We start from the raw sequence: 10,871 nt of genomic DNA, 5'->3' as shown, positions 1-10,871 counted from the left end.
GGCAATGGAACTTAAACAGATTCACACTACAATAAGAATTGAAGCAATGCGGTTACTGAAAACAAACTAGTATTTTTAGCCTGATCATTGGAGAAGATAAGTTTCCCTAATATTGTAGGAGAGCAGATGTGCTTCTCTTTCATGCGAGTGCAAGCAGAAAAGATGCTATAAGCTATCAACTTGTCAGTTTGACATCAGTTGTGGGAAAAGTCATGCTATCATCACTGAAGGAAGGAATTTTAAGCTGTTGGAATCCAGTGTGGTGTTGGAGAGTGACTTTTCAAGGAAGGCAGTTCAATCACTTTTTTGACCAAGAAATTTTTGTTACAGAAGGTTGCACGAGTTCATAGCAGGATGCCTGTGGTAGACAGATGAAATAAGATCTGCTAACAAGAGTTTTCTGTTTGGCTCATCACTGCAATGGCCAAGAAAAAGGCTGTAGACATGGCTTACATAGACAAATTTTAACAAAACAAATTACATGGTATGACAGAAAATATTAGTGATCAAATATGACAGATTTAGAGCTGGTTGTAAAGTGATAGCCTGGAAAATATACTGGCCAGACAAGGACATGGGGTAACAATGAATGAACTTTACAATGAATGAACTCTACTTGGATGAAAAAATAACTCGAGTAGTAAAACAGGGGTCAGTATTGGAGCCATTTTTCTGGTATGTATAGAAATTGCATTATAGAAGGCTTACCACTGGACAGTGAGTCATGGCCTCCCATGATGACATGATTCTCAGAGATTCCTTCCCTATATGTATCATCCCCAAGCTCAGACAATACTATTAGTTTGTGTAGTGATATTGGTGTTGCAGTTCTCTGCACTAATAGTCATAGAAGTGTTGAGTGCCACTAGAATCCATAGGAGTCTTATCTGTATGGTATTATGGACATCTATGTCCTCTCTGTAGCCATTTACCACACCAGTAAGGGCCATGCTAGACTGGTCTGCAGCAGATTGTTCCCAATACTGTGACACATCTGCCGTTTGATCCCAAATTATGTCATCATTCAATGAACAACCTCTAACAAGCAGTGGCATCATGGAAGGGTGCAATATAGTGAATATACCCATGTCAGATATAGTATGTGAATCCAGTGTTGTTCTAGAGGGAGCATCACTGGTGGTTGGAGACAGGAGGGGATCTTTCCCCCACTGAGGATGGTGAGCATGCATGCTGTAGAATCAGATGCTCTGCTATGGGAGCATCTGCATTGAGGATGGCGATGGAGTGCGCCATTGTGCCATCAGAATGTGACTCAGGTATATTGGACATGTCATCAACATCCCCAGGAAAGGTGACAGTAGGTATAATTTTATTTGACTGCAGTGCAGGACCTTTGATATGCTTTGTGCATAGTAAACAGAGGTTATGCAGGAACATCCTGAATTACATAGTCCCCCCCTCCATTTTATATATTCAAGTTCTCTCTCTTATCTTGTTGCAAGATTGGACTGTTATTGCTACTGACAACTAAGGCCATCATATGAATTGAGCCCTCTTACTTTGTAGGTCTTCCATGTGAGTTACAATTAGTGGCATTGGTGACACTGGATGTTTTATGGAATGGAGTCATGTTGCAGCACATCTCAGTGACTGCACACTACCTGATGTGTTCCCATCTGCCATATTCACTTTGCTTATTGTATATGTTCAAGGCCACAGAAGGCACACACTCTTCTGTTGTCTGCTATGCAGCTAATAGGAAATGCAAACTGGATTGTATGTATTGTTCTAGCAGTTGTTATGGCTCTCTGATGTGTCCTTTTTCCTTTGGCAGAGCTGAAACTGATGCAAAACAGGCTTGTGGCCAGACATGTTTAGCTCACCTTACAAGAGCTGACAAAGTTATTAAAATCAGTTTCAGTCCAGAGTCAGGACAGATTCACTTATGATTTTTCCATTTTGTCTCCTCACTGGAGATCTGGATAGATTTGCTCTCCAGGTGGCTCCACTGTGTCCTTTTTTCAGGTAGTAAATGAGGTTCATGAGGATGGAGTACCTTACTGGAAAGGGGCTCTGGCTCCCCACCAGCAGATTGCTTACCTTTGTTGCTTATAAAAGCCCAGCAATAGCTATAGCAAATGGTAGAGGCTGCATTGTTGTGAGCAATGAGCATATATCTGGCCTACATGGAGATCTGCTTAGAGCAATTAATATATTTGCTTGCCTGGCTAAACTTCCAGGAAACAGTGCTGGCTATAATATGCTCTATTGTGCTTTTTTTTTCTCCCCAGAAAGATGGAACCTCATACTGTCCCCTCTAGGCTAGGACAGAGTTGATCATACTTCATCCTATCTCCAGGCTTGTATGATGCTTTTCTCTTCTGTCATTGTCCAAACCATCTCATCAGTATTTGTCTACCATCTGCTTGTCTCTGTCCCTGTAGTGTCTTAAGCCTATGATATGCACACCTCCACTCCTGTTTGTATGGTTCTGTGTTGGAATGTCCTTATGCATTATCCTATTCCCTTTTCTTACCCTGATTTCCCTTCCTACTCTTCTACTCTCACTAAAAATACAAAGACCTAAATCCAGTAAAAAAGAAAGTCTCACCCCTTTCTCCACTGCAAACTCCTATAGGTTTGCCCTTGTGTTAACACCGCACTAGATGCATACCTCTCAACCTTCCATTTACAAAATGAGGAACACTACCTCTCATACTGTGATACAAATGGGCAAAATGTGTAACATCTTACTAAACTTCAACTAGGATGATCATGGGATGGTCATTAACACTCAAGATAAACCTTGGCGAGTGGATGGGTAATGGAAAATACACCCTTGGCATCACTTCATTGGCTCTGCTTGACAGAGGATCAGTTAATCAATGGGGTGGCGAAAGCAGACACACTCTGGCTAGGCTTATAAATGCCCTCAAGCAGATAGCCTAGTACCTACCTATGGTTAAAATGTAATATTTTAAATTATGGAATAATACTTTAAATGAATTAATACAATTCATTTCTATTTACCATAGATATCAGTTTAGAGCTTGCTGACACTGAATGTGTGGCTAGACCCTTTCAATGTGGAACTTTGAGGAAAGTGAACTTTTTAAGATCTCAAATGAGGAACATCCCTCATAATGAGGTACACTTAAGAGGTATGACCAGATGACTCCACTCTGCCCCACTCAGTAGGATCCAAAGTCATCACTTTCTTATCTCAGCACACTGCTATTTTTTAATTGTCTATAACTTTCCTCTCTTCTTCCATTTGTCTCAGTCTCATCTTTCTCCACCTGATATTGTCACCACTTTTCCTGTGTATACCCATCAGAAACTATTTCTGCTTTGCCTGGATGACCATGATTTATCTGGTTTCTAATGTTGTATCATGCTAAATAATACATGTAAAACCTTTTATGACTGTTTTCTCTGTAGCTCTTAATTGCTAGGCATCATTTTGAAATGATATCATTGTCCAAGCTCACTTATGGACTGTGCATACATCTCTCATGTGGTACAATCCTGATAATCTTACTAATTTTTATTACTCATCTACCCTGCACACTAATGGAGTAGGTACATATTTTCTCTCACAGCGTGCTCAATCTCAGTATTTTGTAGCAATGTACTCATATATCTCAGATACTGATATTTCTGTAGAATACATTCTCTCTTGCTAGTCTGTGACAAATATCCATGGTCAGTGAAACATGTTATCTTACATCTGTTACACTGTACACTTTTGCGCCATACATATCACAACAAATTGTTTGTGTGCTTTGTCAGATGTTTTTTTTTAATGACAGTTTAAAAAATTTTGAAAAACTGAGAAAAGAGCTCCAAAAAACAAGGTCTATGTTGAAAAGGGGTCTCAGCCCAGTCCCCATTAAACAAATTTGAGTGAATAAATGGTGTGACCCTCTGCTTGATATTCCCATTGGACTCTTTTCTTGTACAACCTTTCCTTCCCTTTTTTCAATCCAACTGATGTTCACATTAATAGACACCATGTCAATGCAGCTGTAAATATTTAGCTACTTTGCTGTATGTGGTGCATGGTGCCACCCAGCTAAGGAACACAGTAACACATGTAGATTGGACACTACTTTATATAGAGATATATCAATCCAAGATCAGTTGCTCTGCTCTCTTATGACTGTGCTATTTAGCATGTGTCCACTCTATGGATTACTTTCCACGCTTTTGAGAAGTCAGTTACACTTATCTGCTTGCTGTCTGGCCCATTTATGCACCGTGAAGCATTGTGCAGTGCACCACTTAGCTGCACAAGCCTTGTGCAGACATGCAGCACATTTCTATGAATCCTGGCCTGGATGCAAGTTTCTGAAATATGACATAAAATTTGTCTTAGTTACCTTAGTCTATTTCTGTGATGTATTCATTCACTTAGGACAAAGTTGCATGATTGGCTGTTCATTGTTTAATTTGCTCAGCAAACATTGGTGCGCTTCTTATAACATTGATACTTGATAATTCCTCTCCTGTCCTGTCCAATATTTGCTATAACATGAACCCTAGCTGTGATTCCTTTGAATAGGGCATTTACAAAATTGTATGTTTCACTTTTCTAAGTCTAAAAGATTTTTTTAACTCATTCCTTCAATGTAAACTAAGGACATTACTTAGGTTTTTAAATCAAAGGTTTTATTCCTTCTAAATCACTTTCTCATCCAGTACTTCCACCTTTGTTCTAAGCTTATCTGTCTTCATAACAAAGCTTTGTCAATTTTCTAAAGTTTTTTAGGGTCCAATTCAAAATTCACAAGTTTGTCATCTATCAGAATGTGTTTCAGGAATGAGTTAACCTTTGAATACTTAAAGCTTAGCACAAAAACATACATTTAATTGCTTTGCTCTTGAGGGAAATATGTAAACGACCATCTGTAAGCTTCCTTTTGGTCTTTTAACATTAGCTTTTTGTAAATGTTTTAATTTATGCAGACATATTTCTAGCCCAAACAACTATTTTAAATTTACACTGAAAGTGTGTGCTGTTATCCATACCAGAAATAGTTAAGTTACAACTTTTCTGCAGTCTTACTCTTGGAATCTCAGCATGTTCTGTGCTGATCTTTTAATTTGTTGCAAGATGTAGCCCAGACATTGAACTTGCAAAATCGTTTGAGTCTTTTCTTGCCGCTTCCACTGCCAACACAGTACTTAATAGCATGTCCAAATGTCAAGTTATAGTGCAATAGTCATTTTTGTATTTGTTCCACAAAGTTTTGTCTCTGCAACTGCTGTTGAGATATTTTCATAACAGTCTTGTCCAAATTTTCTTAAATCAACTACGTATTCAAATAGTAATTCAGTAAGCTTCCTGGTATGGACTGAAATTTATATCTCTCACTAAGTTTAGAATTAAGATGAACTTTATCAGGTGCAGTTAGCTTTTCACTGGATTTGGTAAGTCTTAGGAGGCTCATTTAACTGTAGGTTTGAGTCCAGCAAATTCAAAGTAGTGTTCCACAATCTCTGTCTCACTGTCACCATTTGTAATGTTATTCACAGCAATCCTCCAATGACTGGATTTTCATATCACAGGCAAAACACCAAGAGCTGCCCATTCATTTTTAATTTTTTTTATTTTATGTCTTCCTGTGTCGAGTAAATAAAATGATGTACACTGAACATAAGGTTCAGCACTTTAAATGATGTAATAACTTTAATAAGAAATCCTGACTTCATGAGCAACAATAGTAGTAAACCATTCTTCATGGCTCAGTAGCACGAGCCAAGATAATTCATGGGCAAGAGTTAAGTCAACATAATTCACAGCAGAATGGTTACATCACAAAGTGAGAACCAGTGGTCAATAACCATACTGCATTGACTCTAAGATTGTGACCATGAGCACTGTGATCCCAATATGTACCCCAAACGCCTTGAATCTCATGGTCAGTTCTTGAATTCTGGCAAATATTTGCCATGGAAAGCACAGGACGTAATACATTTCAGTGCGATTTCATTGTACAGGTAAGCACGAACAGTTTACTCACACTACTACTGCTCCTGTTGTGCTGTACTAGTACACCCTAGCTCAGTAGGGTACTCAGTCTTGGACTGTATTGTTTTTCACTACTACATGGTACCACAGCAGGCTGCATTCATTAGATATTAGATCCTGAACCATCAGTCGTTCAGTCTATGTTAACATTATTCCAATAAATATAGGCCTCCTGAATGCTTGGGTCAGAGTTGTTCTACAGTAACTTCCACCTACTGCTGTTTTTAGTTGTGGATGTAATTTTTAAGCAATGGCCTAAAAAAGAGCTCAGATTTGCAATGTGCTGCTTTAAACAGCTTGCTAGTGCTACTGTGGGTTCTACTGGTGGTTGTTACTGTTAGACTCATGGACACTGTCTCAGACATTTTTTTTAAACAGCTTATTCATATTGTCACAGTTACTAGAGGTGTCTTATCCTCAGCTCTGTTGAGTACTTTGCCCTGTGCTTTAACATACTATGTTGTCAGGTTTGGTTGTAGTTATTGCCACACACCAAAACTGAACCAAAAAAAATGGTACAGAACATTTTCCACAACTTCCTCACCTTAAATGGGTCATTCACTAAAAATAGCCAAATTGAAGAATGCGTACCAAAAATCACTTTAATCATTGAAGAACACAACAAATCTAAAACTTAGCTCTTTTTGTCCCTAATGAATCAATGTATCGGAAGTTCATCAGAGTTGAAACAATTACATCACTTTGTTTTATACTTATTCTTCGCAATGCTGTTTAATTAGAATAACATCAAAACTTTGTATATATGCAATTCATTAACAAACATATTTAAACTCATCATAATTTAATTAAATTTGAAACATTTGAGAATGCCTAATATAGCACTTGTCATATACTTTTCTGTCTCAGTTTTAAATAACTTGTTAGAGATAGATTATCATTAATTCCTGGTGATTTAGAAGAATTTAATATAAATTGCCACATCAGATCTTTAAATTCTAAGACACCATTCAAATCGCCACCTCTGTCATTTTTTTCATCTTTGTCAATAATGAAAACAAATTTATTGAATGATGGCCATCTTAAAGAATGTTTATATATGGCATTATAGTCGCACTACATTTTTGATGTCATTGATGTGTTCATATATTCTGTCCTTCAAACTTCTCATAGTTTTAGCCTCATAAAAACATGTGCAGGAGATGCATGTTGCCATATAAACAACAATCCTAGTTTTATAGTTATAATTGCCAGGACACCTCAAGGTCCTATTCTACCCCCTAATTGAAACACAGGGCCCGTTGTTGATGAATCTGCATTATTTGCAACAACCACACGGCCACTTTTGAAGGCCCTTTTGTAGCTGTTTGAGTACGCCCATTTTCCAACATATTCTTTATGTTGCAGCCCCTACTGTATACCACAATCAGCTTGTTACCCAGTATTTCCCTCAACTCATTCATAAAAATTGAGTCCAAGTAAATAAACATAGCTTTAACCAAACTAGGGGCTATAGCCGTGTAAGGAATATAGAATAGCCTCATTACTATGAGGATCCCCATGTAATAGTCATTTCAGTTTTTTTTTTTTTTTTTATTTGCTATGTCATATTAAGTTAGTTTCTTGCCCATAGCTCAAAACAGGGGCATATCCAGTATTCCTACCTTCAAGAATTTCAAATTTAACTTGTGTTAATAAATCTGGGTAGCATCTTTCTTTAAAACATTCCATCAAAAAAACGAACTCAATTGTTTTTCTCATCATCAGAACTAAGGCTCGACAAATGAACCATCTGACCTTTGAGTACACTCCTTTTCAATTTATACAGATGGTTACTATGGAAGTAAGTTGTTAGAATAGGTATTTTTCCTATAAATATTGGATGCAATTTTTTTCTTCATGTAGTGTTTTCCAGTTGTGATGTCTAAATAATTAAATCGAATTAAAATTACATGTATGGGTGAAGCTTAAAAAATCTGTGGTATTCCCAGGTATTCCATAAAATACTCTTCACCCTTCCATAAAATAAATGCATCATCTAGGAATCTGAAATATTTAAAAATCTGATTCCTAAAGGGGCAAGTACCCATCCACTGACATTCTCACTCTGCTAGGACTAAATTTGCATCAACTAGGGAACATTGTGCCTCATCGCTACTCTGCAATCTGCTGAAAATATGCTCTGTCAAAATAAAATATAATAGTTAAGACCAACTCAACACACTGTAGTAGAACAAGTATTTTTGATTCATCAAAATCATAATCCCTTAATAATCCTTCCAGAAAATATTCCAGAAACAACTTGTGGGGAATCACAGAAAAAAAGGCTAACATCTACAGTAGTAAACATAAGGTCAGCTTCAACAACAGTGCCTTTTAACTCTTGCAAAACATGCCAGGAATCCCTTAATATACGTGGTTCATTTTTCACCAAGTGCTTACAATGACAGTCAACATATGCTGCTAAAGTTGGTCTTCGAACCCTTTGCAGCAACAATTGGCCTTAATGGGGGATCTTGTAAATTTGTGTAAATCTCTGGCATTTCAAAGATAGCAGGAATAATAGGACTGTCCACTATTAAAAACTTGTAAACTTCCTGAGTAACGGTCCCTTGATTTACCATATCGAATAAACATTTAAGCCAGCGTAATTTTATTTTTTGAAACACACGTGCCATGTCTCTCCATCTTGCAAAATGTCCAACATTTTCCCAGCATACAGCTGATAGTCCATAATGGCCATTCCACCCCCCCAGTTGGGTTTCATAAACCTGACCGTGGTCATTTCTTAAAATTTCCAGACCATTTCTCTCCCCACAGGTTAAATTAACAGGCCTTGATTTAGCTGTATGCACAATCCTAAAGTGATCTTCGCATAACCATTCATAAAGAGTTGTTGGAAATACTGGGGGGGGGGGGGGGGGATAAATACACGTTTCTTTTTCAACTCATTACTGATCACAGAAGAATTTTTATCTTTAAAAACTAACTTCAAATTTAGCTGACAGTGTCTGTTGTAAACTTAGGAACAAATATGAAACCTTTACCAAATAAAGAATAAAAGTCATAACATCACCAAACTGCTAAAATCGTAAATTTTAAACTGAGACGGTACCTTTACTCTGCACTTCATTAGATACATCTTCAAAACAAAATGACAATATATTTTCCTCCTTTTTCTCCTTTCCGACCTCCTCACTCGTCTCTCTGGGGAGTTGTTTTGGTGCTCTTCCGTATGGTGGTTATGATTGTACTCGCCTCTTGTTGCTCAACCTGGTGCATCTCTCAACAAAAAAAAAAGAATCAGGTTGCCCTTCACATGGGTTCAGTGGTAGAAATGGGTGATCTTGGTTTCTGATAAACAGAATGCTGTGAGCCATAGGGTGGATGATTCAACTTTGACCTAGGATATGCTTTCTTGGAATCATAATCTTGTTTATCTTGCCATAATGTTTTTATCTTCCATTGTTTGTTCTCTTCAGCCACTGTTGGACTTGTGGAAAAATTGCTTATATTCTGTTAGTCAGGAATAGCAAATCTTTCACAATGCTAGCATTGAGTTTTCTAATTTCATCATCCGAAGCTTTAATTTTCCATTCGTTGCCGTGTATTATGTCTAATGATATTCAGCCCAGTGTTATTGAATAATTCCAACAAGTTTTGGTGTAAAATAGAATTTTCTTTTAAACCATTTGGGAACTTTCATGAACGTACACCCTTAGGGATGTATCTCACTTTCAGTCATTCAGATAGCTGATATCTACCTGTAATGTTCTAATTTTTCCAACTGTTGAGTTGCATTATCACAGTCCTTCTTTCAACATATTCTGTATGATAGTAATCCTGATTATATTTAGTAAGCCAAGAGTTCACATCAAAACCTGATGAATAAAAATTCCCATTATTTGAAGGACTGTTACTCACTGCATTACTTCCCATATGGGTAGAGTATACTGAAGGGCAAAATGTCCCATCATTTTCACTGGTTGCCTTAAAAAGTAAATTATTACCTAGTGCATATTTAGAGATTTGTTTTAATGAATGTCCCGTGCTGTTTTTTTTTTTTTATTTTGGTTGTAGTTATTAATTATATAAATGTTAAGTGCCGAGTATGAACTATCTCAAATGACAATTTACAGTGATACAATTCCAGTAGTGACAACACTTGTTGAACACTAGTTAAGAGTGCTTGCACTTGTCCTGTGCTGCTTTCACAGCTTGTTCAGACTATCATGTAGTTTTTAACTCTCTCTCTCGAGTGATCATACTTGTACTGTGCCATTGTAATAGTTCACCAGTAATGACATGTTCTCAGAGGTGGTGTAACTGTCACACTGCCAGTGCTCCAGATTGTATTATAATTGTACTTATAGTTTAACTATATAAATGGTACAATCGAAGTACCTTTTATAGCCAAGATCCATGCCAAACACTAGGCGGCGATACTGAGCAACACTGGAGGTAAGTTTGCTTTATACAGTGTTAAATAACTACAAGAGCTGATCACCTAATATTCTATTACTAAACAGTCAAAATGTGGAGCCTCACAACCACCTAAATAGTACACATTACCTTATTTCTGTGCACCAACCAGTACAGTACAATGGGGCAAAAGATATTTTCGGCAAAGGTCCTGGGAGAATGGTACCACAAGATATACAGTAGCAACATACACAATACAAAGTATGACATAAGATGTAGGCATGATCTTGGATATTCATGTCAAAGTCCTACACAATTCAAACACTAAACTACAGTAAGTTAGCTTTGTGGTGCAGAGGCACAAAGCTTTAACAAATACCCTGTCCACTACGATCAACTAACAACTCACACAAGTGTGGGAGGGGGGCATTGAGTGACTGAACCATCAAACAGTCCCAAGGAGATGGACGAAATTCAGACTGCTAGAGTGCCAGAA

Source organism: Protopterus annectens, chromosome 10.part0, assembly GCF_019279795.1.
Source record: "Protopterus annectens isolate FY-2018-M chromosome 10.part0, PAN1.0, whole genome shotgun sequence".
NCBI classification, from domain to species: Eukaryota; Metazoa; Chordata; order Ceratodontiformes; family Protopteridae; genus Protopterus; species Protopterus annectens.
This window is presented reverse-complemented; position numbering follows the sequence as displayed.